The 15,226-nt window shown below is 49.3% G+C and overlaps 2 non-coding genes across 2 annotated transcripts; both read right to left on the reverse strand.

Moving 5' to 3' along the window:
- Positions 1 to 949: 949 nt before the first annotated feature.
- On the reverse strand, positions 950 to 1,021 carry TRNAH-GUG. The gene has a single exon. It is a non-coding gene; the product is annotated as a tRNA-His (tRNA).
- A 3,435-nt stretch (positions 1,022 to 4,456) lies between these two features.
- Positions 4,457 to 4,528, reverse strand: TRNAH-GUG. The gene has a single exon. It is a non-coding gene; the product is annotated as a tRNA-His (tRNA).
- Positions 4,529 to 15,226: the final 10,698 nt, after the last annotated feature.

Consider the following 15,226-nt stretch of genomic DNA (forward strand, 5'->3'; position numbering starts at 1 on the left):
GCGCTGCCGGCCAGATGTTTAAGAAAACACACTTAGGCAGGAAAAAAGGACTTAAGCCATTGTGCTCATCACTGCTTTGAAGGCAGATGCCTATATGCCACCAGTACTAGCTTGTATCTGGTTTTCCCTTTTCTGTGCTTCTCTTCATGATTCTAATCCATTCTGCTGCAAACAAAGCAGATTTGGAATCCAAAGGGAACTAGGAAAACCTCCTCCTATTCTATCTGCAGGGCCAAAATTTGCTATCTGCTGTGACTCGGAGTCCAACCGAGGTTGCTGCGGCCACAACGCAGAGTACTAACCACTATACGATCACAGCCAGCCACCTTACAGCTTTCCTGTGGTGCTTTCTGTATGCTACAGTTAAAGTGGCCTGTAGCCAGAGGAACAGCACCATCTGCTGTCTTTACCGAACCTTGTTTTGTTACTTTCAACAAGCTTGCAGCAAGCATGTGCTGGTGAAAGCTCTAGTAGGGCCTTCCACAATACAGATTGTCACACTTCAGTTGCCCTTTAATGAGCTTGCTAATCCTCTGAGTGTGTCATAAAGAGAAACTCTCCTTTTCCAGTTTGTGCCAGCATTTTGTTTAGGATTAATGTCATCAGCCCTATGACAGATGTGAGAAAACGTAGAGAAAGAACTTTACTACAGAGAGAGCGAAATATTCCTACCGTGAAGGAAAACCCTCCACTGAAAGCTAGCGCTGCCGGCCAGATGTTTAAGAAAACACACTTAGGCAGGAAAAAAGGACTTAAGCCATTGTGCTCATCACTGCTTTGAAGGCAGATGCCTATATGCCACCAGTACTAGCTTGTAGCTGGTTTTCCCTTTCCTGTGCTTCTCTTCATGTTTCTAATCCATTTTTTCTGGAAACAAAGCAGATTTGGAATACAACCTGAACTAGGAAAACCTCCTCCTATTTTATCTGCAGGGCCAAAAGTTGCTACCTGCTGTGACTCGGAGTCGAACCGAGGTTGCTGCGGCCACAACGCAGAGTACTAACCACTATACGATCACAGCCAACCACCTTACAGCTTTCCTGTGGTGTTTTCTGTATGCTACAGTTAAAGTGGCCTGTAGCCAGAGGAACAGCACCATCTGCTGTCTTTACCGAGCCTTGTTTTGTTACTTTCAACAAGCTTGCAGCAAGCATGTGCTGGTGAAAGCTCTAGTAGGGCCTTCCACAATACAGATTGTCACATTTCAATTGCCCTTTAATGAGCTTGCTAATCCTCTGAGTGTGTCATAAAGAGAGACTCTCCTTTTCCAGTTTGTGCGAGCATTTTGTTTAGGATTAATGTCATCAGCCCTATGACAGATGTGAGAAAACGTAGAGAAAGAACTTTACTGCAGAGAGAGCGAAATATTCCTACCGTGAAGGAAAACACTCCACTGAAAGCTAGCGCTGCCGGCCAGATGTTTAAGAAAACACACTTAGGCAGGAAAAAAGGACTTAAGCCATTGTGCTCATCACTGCTTTGAAGGCAGATGCCTATATGCCACCAGTACTAGCTTGTATTTGGTTTTCCCTTTCCTGTGCTTCTCTTCATGATTCTAATCCATTCTGCTGGAAACAAAGCAGATTTGGAATCCAAAGGGAACTAGGAAAACCTCCTCCTATTCTATCTGCAGGGCCCAAATTTGCTACCTGCTGTGACTCGGAGTTGAACCGAGGTTGCTGCAGCCACAACGCAGAGTACTAACCACTATACGATTACAGCCTACCACCTTACAGCTTTCCTGTGGTGTTTTCTGTATGCTACAGTTAAAGTGGCCTGTAGCCAGAGGAACAGCACCATCTGCTGTCTTTACCGAGCCTTGTTTTGTTACTTTCAACAAGCTTGCAGCAAGCATGTGCTGGTGAAAGCTCTAGTAGGGCCTTCCACAATACAGATTGTCACATTTCAATTGCCCTTTAATGAGCTTGCTAATCCTCTGAGTGTGTCATAAAGAGAGACTCTCCTTTTCCAGTTTGTGCGAGCATTTTGTTTAGGATTAATGTCATCAGCCCTATGACAGATGTGAGAAAACGTAGAGAAAGAACTTTACTGCAGAGAGAGCGAAATATTCCTACCGTGAAGGAAATCCCTCCACTGAAAGCTAGCGCTGCCGGCCAGATGTTTAAGAAAACACACTTAGGCAGGAAAAAAGGACTTAAGCCATTGTGCTCATCACTGCTTTGAAGGCAGATGCCTATATGCCACCAGTACTAGCTTGTATCTGGTTTTCCCTTTCCTGTGCTTCTCTTCATGATTCTAATCCATTCTGCTGGAAACAAAGTAGATTTGGAATCCAAAGGGAACTAGGAAAACCTCCTCCTATTCTATCTGCAGGGCCAAAATTTGCTATCTGCTGTGACTCGGAGTCCAACCGAGGTTGCTGCGGCCACAACGCAGAGTACTAACCACTATACGATCACAGCCAGCCACCTTACAGCTTTCCTGTGGTGCTTTCTGTATGCTACAGTTAAAGTGGCCTGTAGCCAGAGGAACAGCACCATCTGCTGTCTTTACCGAACCTTGTTTTGTTACTTTCAACAAGCTTGCAGCAAGCATGTGCTGGTGAAAGCTCTAGTAGGGCCTTCCACAATACAGATTGTCACACTTCAATTGCCCTTTAATGAGCTTGCTAATCCTCTGAGTGTGTCATAAAGAGAAACTCTCCTTTTCCAGTTTGTGCCAGCATTTTGTTTAGGATTAATGTCATCAGCCCTATGACAGATGTGAGAAAACGTAGAGAAAGAACTTTACTACAGAGAGAGCGAAATATTCCTACCGTGAAGGAAAACCCTCCACTGAAAGCTAGCGCTGCCGGCCAGATGTTTAAGAAAACACACTTAGGCAGGAAAAAAGGACTTAAGCCATTGTGCTCATCACTGCTTTGAAGGCAGATGCCTATATGCCACCAGTACTAGCTTGTATCTGGTTTTCCCTTTCCTGTGCTTCTCTTCATGATTCTAATCCATTCTGCTGCAAACAAAGCAGATTTGGAATCCAAAGGGAACTAGGAAAACCTCCTCCTATTCTATCTGCAGGGCCAAAATTTGCTATCTGCTGTAACTCGGAGTCCAACCGAGGTTGCTGCGGCCACAACGCAGAGTACTAACCACTATACGATCACAGCCAGCCACCTTACAGCTTTCCTGTGGTGCTTTCTGTATGCTACAGTTAAAGTGGCCTGTAGCCAGAGGAACAGCACCATCTGCTGTCTTTACCGAACCTTGTTTTGTTACTTTCAACAAGCTTGCAGCAAGCATGTGCTGGTGAAAGCTCTAGTAGGGCCTTCCACAATACAGATTGTCACACTTCAATTGCCCTTTAATGAGCTTGCTAATCCTCTGAGTGTGTCATAAAGAGAAACTCTCCTTTTCCAGTTTGTGCGAGCATTTTGTTTAGGATTAATGTCATCAGCCCTATGACAGATGTGAGAAAACGTAGAGAAAGAACATTACTGCAGAGAGAGCGAAATATTCCTACCGTGAAGGAAAACCCTCCACTGAAAGCTAGCGCTGCCGGCCAGATGTTTAAGAAATCACACTTAGGCAGGAAAAAAGGATTTAAGCCATTGTGCTCATCACTCCTTTGAAGGCAGATGCCTATATGCCACCAGTACTAGCTTGTAGCTGGTTTTCCCTTTCCTGTGCTTCTCTTCATGTTTCTAATCCATTTTTTCTGGAAACAAAGCAGATTTGGAATACAACCTGAACTAGGAAAACCTCCTCCTATTTTATCTGCAGGGCCAAAAGTTGCTTCCTGCTGTGACTCGGAGTTGAACCGAGGTTGCTGCGGCCACAACGCAGAGTACTAACCTCTATACGATCACAGCCAACCACCTTACAGCTTTCCTGTGGTGTTTTCTGTATGCTACAGTTAAAGTGGCCTGTAGCCAGAGGAACAGCACCATCTGCTGTCTTTACCGAGCCTTGTTTTGTTACTTTCAACAAGCTTGCAGCAAGCATGTGCTGGTGAAAGCTCTAGTAGGGCCTTCCACAATACAGATTGTCACATTTCAATTGCCCTTTAATGAGCTTGCTAATCCTCTGAGTGTGTCATAAAGAGAGACTCTCCTTTTCCAGTTTGTGCGAGCATTTTGTTTAGGATTAATGTCATCAGCCCTATGACAGATGTGAGAAAACGTAGAGAAAGAACTTTACTGCAGAGAGAGCGAAATATTCCTACCGTGAAGGAAAACCCTCCACTGAAAGCTAGCGCTGCCGGCCAGATGTTTAAGAAAACACACTTAGGCAGGAAAAAAGGATTTAAGCCATTGTGCTCATCACTCCTTTGAAGGCAGATGCCTATATGCCACCAGTACTAGCTTGTAGCTGGTTTTCCCTTTCCTGTGCTTCTCTTCATGTTTCTAATCCATTTTTTCTGGAAACAAAGCAGATTTGGAATACAACCTGAACTAGGAAAACCTCCTCCTATTTTATCTGCAGGGCCAAAAGTTGCTACCTGCTGTGACTCGGAGTCGAACCGAGGTTGCTGCGGCCACAACGCAGAGTACTAACCACTATACGATCACAGCCAACCACCTTACAGCTTTCCTGTGGTGTTTTCTGTATGCTACAGTTAAAGTGGCCTGTAGCCAGAGGAACAGCACCATCTGCTGTCTTTACCGAGCCTTGTTTTGTTACTTTCAACAAGCTTGCAGCAAGCATGTGCTGGTGAAAGCTCTAGTGGGGCCTTCCACAATACAGATTGTCACATTTCAATTGCCCTTTAATGAGCTTGCTAATCCTCTGAGTGTGTCATAAAGAGAGACTCTCCTTTTCCAGTTTGTGCGAACATTTTGTTTAGGATTAATGTCATCAGCCCTATGACAGATGTGAGAAAACGTAGAGAAAGAACTTTACTGCAGAGAGAGCGAAATATTCCTACCGTGAAGGAAAACACTCCACTGAAAGCTAGCGCTGCCGGCCAGATGTTTAAGAAAACACACTTAGGCAGGAAAAAAGGACTTAAGCCATTGTGCTCATCACTGCTTTGAAGGCAGATGCCTATATGCCACCAGTACTAGCTTGTATTTGGTTTTCCCTTTCCTGTGCTTCTCTTCATGATTCTAATCCATTCTGCTGGAAACAAAGCAGATTTGGAATCCAAAGGGAACTAGGAAAACCTCCTCCTATTCTATCTGCAGGGCCCAAATTTGCTACCTGCTGTGACTCGGAGTTGAACCGAGGTTGCTGCGGCCACAACGCAGAGTACTAACCACTATACGATTACAGCCAACCACCTTACAGCTTTCCTGTGGTGTTTTCTGTATGCTACAGTTAAAGTGGCCTGTAGCCAGAGGAACAGCACCATCTGCTGTCTTTACCGAGCCTTGTTTTGTTACTTTCAACAAGCTTGCAGCAAGCATGTGCTGGTGAAAGCTCTAGTAGGGCCTTCCACAATACAGATTGTCACATTTCAATTGCCCTTTAATGAGCTTGCTAATCCTCTGAGTGTGTCATAAAGAGAGACTCTCCTTTTCCAGTTTGTGCGAGCATTTTGTTTAGGATTAATGTCATCAGCCCTATGACAGATGTGAGAAAACGTAGAGAAAGAACTTTACTGCAGAGAGAGCGAAATATTCCTACCGTGAAGGAAATCCCTCCACTGAAAGCTAGCGCTGCCGGCCAGATGTTTAAGAAAACACACTTAGGCAGGAAAAAAGGACTTAAGCCATTGTGCTCATCACTGCTTTGAAGGCAGATGCCTATATGCCACCAGTACTAGCTTGTATCTGGTTTCCCTTTCCTGTGCTTCTCTTCATGATTCTAATCCATTCTGCTGGAAACAAAGTAGATTTGGAATCCAAAGGGAACTAGGAAAACCTCCTCCTATTCTATCTGCAGGGCCAAAATTTGCTATCTGCTGTGACTCGGAGTCCAACCGAGGTTGCTGCGGCCACAACGCAGAGTACTAACCACTATACGATCACAGCCAGCCACCTTACAGCTTTCCTGTGGTGCTTTCTGTATGCTACAGTTAAAGTGGCCTGTAGCCAGAGGAACAGCACCATCTGCTGTCTTTACCGAACCTTGTTTTGTTACTTTCAACAAGCTTGCAGCAAGCATGTGCTGGTGAAAGCTCTAGTGGGGCCTTCCACAATACAGATTGTCACATTTCAATTGCCCTTTAATGAGCTTGCTAATCCTCTGAGTGTGTCATAAAGAGAGACTCTCCTTTTCCAGTTTGTGCGAACATTTTGTTTAGGATTAATGTCATCAGCCCTATGACAGATGTGAGAAAACGTAGAGAAAGAACTTTACTGCAGAGAGAGCGAAATATTCCTACCGTGAAGGAAAACACTCCACTGAAAGCTAGCGCTGCCGGCCAGATGTTTAAGAAAACACACTTAGGCAGGAAAAAAGGACTTAAGCCATTGTGCTCATCACTGCTTTGAAGGCAGATGCCTATATGCCACCAGTACTAGCTTGTATTTGGTTTTCCCTTTCCTGTGCTTCTCTTCATGATTCTAATCCATTCTGCTGGAAACAAAGCAGATTTGGAATCCAAAGGGAACTAGGAAAACCTCCTCCTATTCTATCTGCAGGGCCAAAATTTGCTATCTGCTGTGACTCGGAGTCGAAAGGCAGAGTACTAACTACTATACGATCACAGCCAGCCACCTTACAGCTTGCCCATGGTACTTTTTGTATGCTACAGTTAAAGTGGCCTGTAGCAGAGGAACAGCACCATCTGCTGTCTTTGCCGAGCCTTGTTTTGTTACTTTCAACAAGTTTGCAGCAAGCATGTGCTGGTGAAAGCTCTAGTAGGGCCTTCCCAGGGCCGTGCCTAGGGTCTCTGGCGCCCCCCTGCAGACTATCAGTTGGCGCCCCTACCCCCCGTGAAAATGATCACCCCCCCCCCCCCGGTGAAAATGATCGCTCACCACTTGCCACACTGACAGGAATTGTCAGCAATATTCTTAGAAACAAATTGCTATACATTGCAAAATAAGATAGCAGATGTAAATTCTCAAAGTGGACATATTCCAAACGCTAGACAAAAATTAAACTGAACCCCCAAGATGCCAGACTGCATACAATGCAACACCACAGAAACAGAAAATGTCCCCTAGTACTGTGCAAAATATAAAGACTGCAGATGTAAATTTGAAAAAAACTAACAAGAACCAATCACCACTTTACAAATTAACAAATAGAAATAAAACAAATATAGAAAATAAAATAATACCATTTTATTGGACTAATACATTTAGCTTTCAGAGGCCAAAACATCCTTCCTCAGGTCAATACAGTATAGTGCTGTTACAGTATCCTATCCTGACCTGAGGAAGGGGGTTTTGTTCTCCGAAAGTTAGTCAAAATGTATTAAAATTAGTCCAATAAAAAGATTACCTATTATAAACATTTATTAACACAGCTACAATACTACTATATCCTAAAGCAAAAAAATAAAAGTAAATATTTTATTTACAGTTTGTTGTCTCTGGTTTCTGCTTTCCTCATCTTCTTTTCACTGTCTTCCTTCCTTCCATCCAGCATCTGTCTTTGTTCTCTCTCTGCCATCCAGTGTCTGCCCTCTCTGCTGTCCCCTTCATCCAATGTCTGCCCTCTCTCCCTGCTCCTTCCATCTACATCTGCCCTCTATCTCAGCACCTTCCATCCACCATCTGCCCCTGTCTGCCCTCTCTCTCCCCCTTCCATTCACTGTCTGCCCTTTCTATCGCTTCCATCCACTGTCTGCCCTTTCTCTCTGTCCGCTCAATCCACCATTTGCCCTCCCTCTCCCATCCATCTAAGGTCTGCCCTCCCTCTGACTCCCCCTTCCATCTAGGATCTGTCCCCTCTCTCTGCCCCTTTTTTTCAGCCCCCAGTTCCAGCCCCACTATCCCACCAGTCCCCAGTTTCAGCCCTAGCCCTTTTCTCCCACCAGTCTTGAGCTTCGGCCCCCAGCCACTTCTCCCTGTCCCCTTTTCAGCCCCCAGTTTCAAACCCAGCCCTTTTCTCTCACTAGTCCCAAGCTTCAGCCCCAGCCACTTCTCCCTGTCTTCTTTTCAGCCCCCAGTCCCCACAGTTTCAGCTCTTGTCCCTTTTCAGCCCCCAGTCCCAGTACTAGCCCCCTTATCCCACCTACCCTCCTTTTCAGCCCCCAGTTCCAGCTCCAGCTCCCTTCATCCACATGCCTTGCATTAGGGCCTCCCCTTTCAGCCCCAGACCCCATCTGGGCTCCCCTCCCCATCCCCTTCTCCCATCTGGGCACCCCATCCCCTTCTCCCATCTGGGCACCCCAACCCCTTCTCCCATCTGGGTTCCCCACCCCATCCCCTTCTGTCATCTGGGCACCCCACCCCATCCCCTTCTGCCATCTGGGCTCCCCTCCCCTTCTGTCATCTGGGCACCCCACCCAATCCCCTTCTGTCATCTGGGCTCCCCACCCCATCCCCTTCTGCCATCTGGGCTCCCCTCCCCTTCTGTCATCTGGGCACCCCACCCAATCCCCTTCTGTCATCTGGGCTCCCCTCCCCATCCCCTTCTGTCATCTGGGCACCCCATCCCCTTCTCCCATCTGGGCTCCCCACCCCATCCCCTTCTCCCATCTGGGCTCCCCACCCCATTCCCTTCTGTCATCTGGGCACCCCTGATCCGACCCGACTACCAGCTCCGTCGAGATGACAGCGGGTGGGGGGGGGGTGCTCCGCTCCCGCTGCTCCCACCCTACCTTCTTTTAAAAAAGAAATCAGTAAAGCGGCGTGGCAGGCAGCACAGCTTCGCGTCTGCCCTGCTTGTAAAACAAGTAGATCTCCTTGTCGGGCCTTCGCTCACTGGGTCCCGCCCTCCTCTGAGGTAACTTCCTATTTCCTCGAGGGCGGGACCCAGTGAGCGAAGGCCCGACAAGGAGATCTACTTGTTTTACAAGCAGGGCAGACGCGAAGCTGTGCTGCCTGCCACGCCGCTTTACTGATTTCTTTTTTAAAAGAAGGTAGGGTGGGAGCAGCGGGAGCGGCGCACCCCCCACCCGCTGACACCCGGGGCGCATCGCCCCCACCGCGCTCTTGGTTCCCTCAGTGTCCGCCTTCTTCTGACGTCAGAAGAAGGCGGGACACTGAGGGAACCAATGAGTGCAAGGGAAGGGAGACGTCGGCAGCGCTTTCACCGACGCTGCTGCAGCGGCTGCGACCGAGGTAATTTAAAGTCCTCGGGGGCGCGGGGCGAGGGTAAGCACCGCGGTGGCGCCCTCCAGAGGTGGGCGCCCCCCTGCGGCGCTTACCTCGCTTACCGCATCGGCACGGCCCTGGGCCTTCCACAATACAGATTGTCACATTTCAATTGCCCTTTAATGAGCTTGCTAACCCTTGAGTGTGTCATAAAGAGAGACTCTCCTTTTTCAGTTTGTGCGAGCATTTTGTTTAGGATTAATGTCATCAGCCCTATGACAGATGTGAGAAAACGTAGAGAAAGAACGTTACTGCAGAGAGAGCGAAATATTCCTACCGTGAAGGAAAACCCTCCACTGAAAGCTAGCGCTGCCGGCCAGATGTTTAAGAAAACACACTTAGGCAGGAAAAAAGGACTTAAGCCATTGTGCTCATCACTGCTGCTTGTCCATGGTGCTTTCTGTATGCTACAGTTAAAGTGGCCTGTAGCCAGAGGAACAGCACCATCTGCTGTCTTTACCGAGCCTTGTTTTGTTACTTTCAACAAGCTTGCAGCAAGCATGTGCTGGTGAAAGCTCTAGTAGGGCTTTCCACAATACAGATTGTCACACTTCAATTGCCCTTTAATGAGCTTTTTAATCCTCTGAGTGTGTCATAAAGAGAGACTCTCCTTTTCCAGTTTGTGCGAGCACTTTGTTTAGGATTAATGTCATCAGCGTAATGCGGTGGGGCATTACGCAACAAGTGGAGGACAGAGGGGAGAAGCTGGCGCAATCGCATACCGGGAATTCCCATCCATGCCAGTGTAACCCCTCTTCTGTCCAACTCGAGGTGTCGGCCCGGCCTCCTGTCCGTCAGACGCTTGGATGCATTGGCGATATAGGAGTGTCTGATGATCCACACCCTTTTGCGCAGCTGGAGACCTGCGAGAGGAAGGAGAATGGTTAAGTGGATTGTACATGGCGCAGGGGGGGAGGTGGTCTGATATAGGTTCGGAATGCTGCTGACCTCCAGCGGCCTAGCTGTTTGACTGCTTGTGTGGAGAGGCCATATTGGAAGGCAGTAGTTGCCGCCCCTATCCTGAACAAATGTGTCCCATAGTTGTCTGTGACCTGACCTGCTTCAAGGAGAGCTTGTCGGAAGACAGCCGTGAACTGGAATCTTGTGAGCGGGCTGGCATCCTGATGGACCAGAAGGGGTGTGCCTGCTAATGGTCTAGCCACTATGTAGGTGGTGAGATTGGCTAGTGGGCAGGTCGGCAAGTCCATGACACCCTTGAGTGTGATGGTGTGTCCCCTACCCGCCTGATCCGTTTTGGACCTGGCGACTCGCAGGGAGACAGATCCATGTGTAATGGCAACATCTGCCATCTGTAATCCTCCAATTGGTGTCGTCTTGGATTGTACCACCAACTCGCTTATGCGCAGCGCAGCAAAGAAAGCCATGGAGAAGGCCGCCCTGAATAGCGCAGTCTCTTATCCATTCTTGCACACTCGTTCAAGCGCTAACCATAGATGATGGAGCAGGTTGTGTGTGACCGGCCGCCTGGTGTCTGGGCGCATCGGGGCGAACCGCGTCCATCCTTTCAACAGCTCCGGATTAGGAAGCTGGCACGAGGGTTGCCCCAAACGTGAAGCATGGCGTAGAAGGAGAAGCTGCGATGCGTGAAGCAGTTGCTATCCTGGAGACCCCTGCTTCGAATGCATCCGTGATGTACTGGGCCATAAGTTGGTCCGGGACTGGTCCTCCTGTCCATCCATGACCTTGAAGGTGTTCACATACTTGGTGAAAAGCACGTCGATACTTGTGCAGAGTAGAACTGGCTAATGAGCTGGTGACGAGTAGGTGCATGGTGTTGTTACTAGCTGCCATAGATGCTCGGGGACTGGAGTTGGCTCCTTGCTTGCTGAGGGGGCCAGCTGCTAGAAAAGAGAAAAGTTAAAGCGTGAGAGAGCATCAGCTATGCAGTTATCAACCCCAGGTACGTGCTTTGCTCGCGCCGTCAGGTTAAGCTGCAAGCAGCACAGCACGAAATGTTGCAGGAGCGCTGCAGTGTGTGGACAATGCGCCGTTTGCATGTTTATGATTTCCACTACCGCTGCGTTGTCTGACCAAAGGATGACACTTCTGTTAGCCAAGGCAGGGCCCCAGACGTTGACCGCTGCGACAATGGGGAACAGCTCAAGGAAGGTGATGTTCTTGGTGAGGCCGTTGCGTACCCAATGCGACGGCCATGGGACCACGAACCATTCTCTGTTGTAGTAAGCTCCGCACCCCACGGCCCCGGCAGCGTCCGTATAGAGGTTAAGGTCCACGCTAGAAGTTGGGGCCGATTGCTTGAGAGCTCTCCCATTGAAGTTTTCCAGGAAGCGCAGCCAGATGATCAGATCCTGCTTCATGGGAAGGGTTATGCACAAGTGATGGTGCTTGCGTGAGATGCCGGCTGTAGCTGAGGCAAGTCTGCGGACAAACACCCTACCCATGGGGAGAACCCTACAGGCAAAGTTGAGGGAGCCAATTAGGGATTGCATCTTGTACAGGGTGAGCTTGGATGAATGCAGAGCAGTGAGGATTTTTTGCGTTAACCCCTGCAGCTTGTCCTCGGGGAGTTTGGTGGTCCGAGTTACCGAATCGATCTCTATTCCCAAGAAGGTAATGGTCGTGCAGGGCCCTGTGGTTTTGCTACTTACGATCGGCACCCCAAACTCGCGGGCTACTTTGTAGAAGTCTTCCATGAGGTCTCTGCAGGTGCTGGAGTTGCGTGGGCCGACGAAGAAGAAGTCGTCCAAGTAATGAACGATGGTGCTCGCTGTCGACCATTGGGCCACCACCCAATGCAAGAAGGTGCTAAAGGCCTCAAAGAGATTGCAGGAAACTACGCATCCCATGGGCATGCATCTGTCAAAGTAAAACTGCTTCTCGTGCAAGAACCCTAAAAGTGGGAAACAGTCTGGGTGGACTGGGAGGAGACGGAAAGCAGATTCAATATCGACTTTGGCCATGAGCGCCTCCGGACCCGCCTCTCTTACCAGGTCCAACGCTGCATCAAAAGACATGTATTGGACAGACATCAAGCCTTCAGGTATGGAGTCGTTCACTGATTGTCCGGGGGGGTATGACAGGTTGTGGATGAGGCGATACTTGCCTTGCTCTTTTTTGGGGACGGCGGTGAGGAGGGAGACAAACATTCTCGGGAAAGGGGGATGATGGAATGGGCCTGCCACACGGCCAGCTGCCCGTTCACTTGCTAGTTTGTCAGATATGATGTGGGCAAGGCGGGGCCTGGAACGCGATGGTGATGCAGACGGACAGAATGGTATGGTGCCCTGAAATGGTATGAGAAACCCATTGCGGAAGCCGCGCGAGAGCAAGATCGCAGCCTGTCATTTGGGGTATCTCTCCAGCCAAGGCATCATGGCATTCAAACTGATGGGAGTGGGGGCCCTAGTGATCAGCTCATGGTTTTTGCATCCCCCCCGCCTCTGTGCTGGTTTTTTAGGACAAACGGCAAGGGGGTATGGGGCTCCGTATGTGGCACACAGGTGCTTGAATTTGCAGACATGAATGTTGCAGGTGCCTTTGTCGTACTTCCAGCAGACCTCTCGGGAGAGCGTGGTAGGCCTCCCGTGCCTGTTCCCCGACGGGGGTGCTTTATGCCGGTAGGCACGCTTAGTTGTACTGTTGGTTCGTGTGAGGACATTCCGCAACCACAGGCTGCCGTCATCCGTATCCCACAACATCTTCGGGGTTTGCTTCCATTTTGTCCCTAAAATGCTCGTCGTAGGCCAGCCAGGCATAGCCCTCATGTTTACGTTAGATGGTCAGGACTGTTTCCAGGTAACAGAGCATGGGGTCAATTTGTTCACGCTGCTTCCTGCACACGATACTCATCATACGTGCGTATGATATTACCCAGCACGCCAGGTTCCGCGGGAGCTCTCTGTTCTGGTCTGGTAACAGGTCGCCCTTTTTTGCGCGTTTCTTAGCATGGCACCTGCGTCTGCCCTCGGCCAGCCTGAAAATGTCAAAATACCTCCGATGCATGACCTTCTTCCGGAGGGATTTGGGAACTCTCTGCCATAGATGCTCTGTGGGGACACCATAGGTGAATGCAGGCGCAATTGCAGGGGGCGGTGCATTAGCGTCCCTGGTAGGGGAGTGAGAGGAAGAAGAGGAAGAGGACGAGGAAGAAGAGGAGGATGAGTCAGAAGACGATGTGGAGCTGGAGCGACCAGATCGCCTACTTTTCTTACCTTTCTTCCTCTGCTTGGACGCCTGGTGCTTCTTTGTTGCGGGGGGGGGGGGGGGGGGGTGGCTGCTTTCCTCCGAAAAGGTGCGATCTCTGGGAGTCCCCACAGTAGCCATATAGCGGCTACTTGATGTCTCTGCTACCTCCTGAGCTGCCATGTAGCCAGGTGTGCGCGTGGCGTCGTGTCTCCCCCGACGCGTGTCGCCAATCATGGGTGCGTAGTGTGGTGAAGCTGAAGATCCGTGTGCGACATCGCGCCTCTCCGGCAGTGTATCTGCCATCAGGAGAGCTGTGTGAGCAGCAATGGTGGGATATGAACCGGCCACCTCTGGTTTAGCAAACCAATGCTCTAGGCCTCTCTGCCACATCACAAGGAGAGAGAGGAAAGAAAAGAAAACACGGAACGAGAGATGTGAGAAAACGTAGAGAAAGAACTTTACTGCACGGAGAGCGAAATATTCCTACCGTGAAGGAAAACCCTCCCCTGAAAGCTAGCGCTGCCGGCCAGATGTTTAAGAAAACACACTTAGGCAGGAAAACAAGGACTTAAGCCATTGTGCTCATCGCTGCTTTGAAGGCAGATACCTATTGTCACGTCGTTGCAAGCGATCTGCAATAGTGAGCCCTTGGGCTGCTGCCAGAGACTGGCAACAGCAGGAAGACCACCCAACAGGGAAGCGCGGACAAACACCAACAGACTGGACAGGAACTACACACTAGAGCAGACTTGGCTTGGCTGGTCTGGAACCAAAAGCGGGAGCAAACTTGGCTTGACTGGACTGGAACCACAAGCTGGAGCGGAGTTGGCTTGTCCGGACCAGAATCACAAGCTGGAGCGGACTTGGCTTGGCCGGACTGGAACCACAAGCTGGAGCGGACTCGGCCTGGCCGGACCAGAACCACAAGCTGGAGCGGACTTGGCCCAGCTGGACTGGAACCACAAGCCAGAGCGGACTCGGCCTGGCCGGACTGGAACCACAAGCTGGAGCGGACTTGGCCCGGCTGGACTGGAACCACAAGCTGGAGCGGACTTGGCTTGACTGGACAGGAACCACAAGCTGGAGCAGACTTGGCTTGGCTGGACTGGAACCACAAACTGGAGTACTCAGGCAAGGCAGACACGAACGGGGAAGGGCTGAAGCTAAGGACAACCAGGGTGGAACAAACAGGCAGGGAACTATAGTGGAAAACAGACAGATCAGGGAAACAATAAGGAACTGGAGCTAGGCAGAGCAGATACAGCAGCAGGGAACTAAAGTTAAAGACACACAGGGCTGAAACAGCAGGAGGGAAACTAGAACTGACAATGAGCAAAACAGCAACAAACAGCAAGGAACTGAAGCTAGGCAGAGCAGATACAGCAGCAATGAACTAAAGTTAAAGACACACCAGGCAAAAACAAACAGAAGAAACTAAAGCTAAGAACACACAAAGCAGATACTAGCAGAGCTAGAGCAGCAACAAACACTCTCAGACAAAAGCATATCTGAAGACCTCTGTTGCAAAGGCAAAGCCTGAAAGTTCCCAGGTGCTTAATAAGGCAATTACAGATGATGTCACTGGTGAGGCTTGACAGCAGAACCACCGGGGCAAGTCTGGAAAGCTGGAACATCAGGACTGGAATGGAACCTGGAAGACATCTGGGAAACAGGAAAAAGCAGTCCACAGCAACCACAGGACCCAGTCACCCGGAGGCAAGGTGAGTGTAGGCATGGAATAAAGTCACAGTCGTGACACCTATATACCATAACAAAAGAATATCTGCAATCATCCAGCTAAAATATTTTGTTGAATGCTTATGGTGAAATCTTTATTTAATTTTTTGATTAGGTGTTTTTCTGTTTGTTGGTAAACCATAAACCATTGTT

This window comes from Microcaecilia unicolor, unplaced genomic scaffold (assembly GCF_901765095.1).
Source record: "Microcaecilia unicolor unplaced genomic scaffold, aMicUni1.1, whole genome shotgun sequence".
In the NCBI taxonomy this organism is placed as follows: Eukaryota; Metazoa; Chordata; class Amphibia; order Gymnophiona; family Siphonopidae; genus Microcaecilia; species Microcaecilia unicolor.